Genomic DNA, 2570 nt, shown 5'->3' on the forward strand with positions numbered 1-2570 from the left:
TGAGACATGTCTCGGGCAATGCTACAACCCAATTTGCATAACTATAATCTCACATCAGTGAGCCTTAGGATGCAGGCAGCCCTTTAAAGGTGGTTTTCTGATCTTACAGCAAAAAGAAGAGGTATCTATGAACGGTGAAGTCTTAGTGGGTTCCTGCTAGCAGAGAATTGTCTTCAAATGCAAGCAGTTGATGGGAATTAGAATGTCAGCCTCGGGGACTCAGGACTTCAGATTCCTGAGTGTTTCCAAATAAGAACTCAGTTTGGTCTCTACTTTGCTTTTAGCCTTGCAAGACTCTCTGTGGAGAGACCAAGAAGTAAAGATCACTTTGAACCATTAAGTTTATGGTGATCTGTGACATGTATATGTATGTGTATGTGTGTGTGTATGTGTGTATGTACGTGTGTGTGTGTATGTGTATTTGTGTGTATGTGTGTGTATGTGAATGTGTATGTGTATGTGTATGTGTATGCGTATGTGTATGTGTGTATGTATACAAGCACAGTCAGTTTAATGTTACTATGACAAATTACCCAACACAAACAATTTAAAAGGAGCATAGATTTATTTTGGCTCTTGGTTCCAAAGGTTTCGTTCAGTCCACAGTTGATTGGCTCCATGGTTGCTATGGGCTTGGGGTGAGGCAGCACATTGAGGTGGATGGCAATGAGAAGTCAAGCTATTCACACCATGGTAGCAGGAAACAGCGAGATGGAGAGAGTCTACATTCCTGTGGCAGCCCACTTTGCTGGGCCAGCAGCAGCCTCCGGGCTAACCCAGTCTCCTGGGACGGTGATACCTCCCCTTCCACCCCCATCATCAGTACTTCCCAGGGGAGTCCCATCAGTGCCTGGCAGAACAGCCCAGTCTCCTGTGGCATCCTGTGGCAGCTCAATCTACTGGGGTAGTAGAGCCTTCTAGGGCAGTCCAGTATTCTGGGGCAGCAGCGCCTTCCAGAGGACCAGCAACTCCTAGGGTAGCAGCATCTACCCAGAGGACAGCAACCACAGAGGTCATGCAGGTCCCTAGACTGAAGCCACAGACTCCTAGAACAGCAACCGTGGTAGCTGAGGCTTCTCTGTCCATGCATTCTGGGGCTGCAGAGACTCCTGGGACTTCAGGGTCCTCTAAGACAGCAGCCACTGGCAAGAAAGCAGCCCCTGGAGCTCACACTGGGGCTATACCCAAGGCTGGGTCGGCCACTGGAGCTGTACCCAAAGGTGGAAACAAGAACCGGAGTGGAGGCAAAAATAGGAAGAACAAGGTTGAAGTGGATGAATTGGGGATGGGTTTCAATCCTGGTGATGGGGCTGCAGTAGGAATCTCTTCCTAGCAGAGATTCCTGAATCAGAAAGGGGAATCTGGGTGGACTGACACAGAGTCAGATTCCAACTCTGAGCCGGAGTTCCCACAGAGAGGAAAGGGAAGAGAACCATTCCCATGCTAAGCACCCCTTTCCATATGAAATCGATGAGATCCTGGGTGTTCGGGATCTCAGGAAAGTCCTAGCCTTGTTTCAGAAATCAGACAATCCCTTCATTCAGCAAGTCTCCCTGCTCACCCTGAGCAACAATGCCAATTATTCATGTAATCAAGAAACAATCTGAAAGTTGGGAGGCCTCCCAATTATTGCAAACATGATCAATAAAACTGACCCCCACATTTAGGAAAAAGCCTTAATGGCCATGAATAACCTGACTGAAAATTATGAGAACCAGGGCCAACTTTAGGTGTACATGAGCCAAGTGATGGATGATATCATGGTTTCTAACCTGAACTCAGCGGTACAGGTAGTTGGGCTAAAATTTTTAATGAATGTAACTATTACTAATGACTACCAGCACCTGCTTGTCAATTCTATTGCAAACTTTTCCCGCTTGTTATCTCAGGGGGGGGGGGTGTGTGGAAAAATTAAGGTTGAGATTCTGAAAATCCTTTCAAACTTTGCTGAAAATCCAGATATATTTTAAAAAAACTTCTTAGTACCCAAGTGCCGTCATCATTTTAGTTCCCTTTATAATTCTTATGTGGAGTCAGAAATTCTTATTAATGCCCTTACTCTGTTTGAGATTACCTTTGACAACCTCAGAGCAGAGGTGCTCAACTGCAGAGAATTCAACAAGGGGTGTCTGGTTTATTTATGTACTACATCCGGAGTGTGTGTGAAGAAAATTCTAGCCTTAGAAAATCAGCATGACCTCTTGGTGAAAGTGAAAGTTACGAAGCTGGTAAACAAATTCCAACTGATCTGTGCTCTCGAGATGTGGGATCTCTCAGCTTTACAGTCTGGAAGCATTAACAATGAGACTATTGCTTTTCTACTTGTGTGTGTAGTACAGGAATTATTCAGCTGCCAGTTTTGAATAATGTATCATTCGAAGTGATGTTATCTGTGATAGTCACCAGCTTTAAGCGGAACCATTTTCTGAATACCAAATAGTCCTGTAGTCCTGTGATTTGAATTGTGCTGCTTGACTGGAATGGTTTCCCTGGGTCCTCTATGTGAACTGATAGCAATCCTGTCCGCGAATGGCCTACTCAGCTCTTACTTGTTTTGACTTGAATTTTGT

General features: G+C 45.1%; 1 pseudogene; it reads left to right on the top strand.

Moving 5' to 3' along the window:
• The first annotated feature begins 1015 nt into the window (after window positions 1–1015).
• Window positions 1016–2363, top strand: LOC127688010 (armadillo repeat-containing X-linked protein 2-like; annotated as a pseudogene).
• The last annotated feature ends 207 nt before the right edge of the window (window positions 2364–2570 follow it).

This window comes from Apodemus sylvaticus, chromosome 6, assembly GCF_947179515.1.
Source record: "Apodemus sylvaticus chromosome 6, mApoSyl1.1, whole genome shotgun sequence".
Lineage (NCBI taxonomy): Eukaryota > Metazoa > Chordata > Mammalia > Rodentia > Muridae > Apodemus > Apodemus sylvaticus.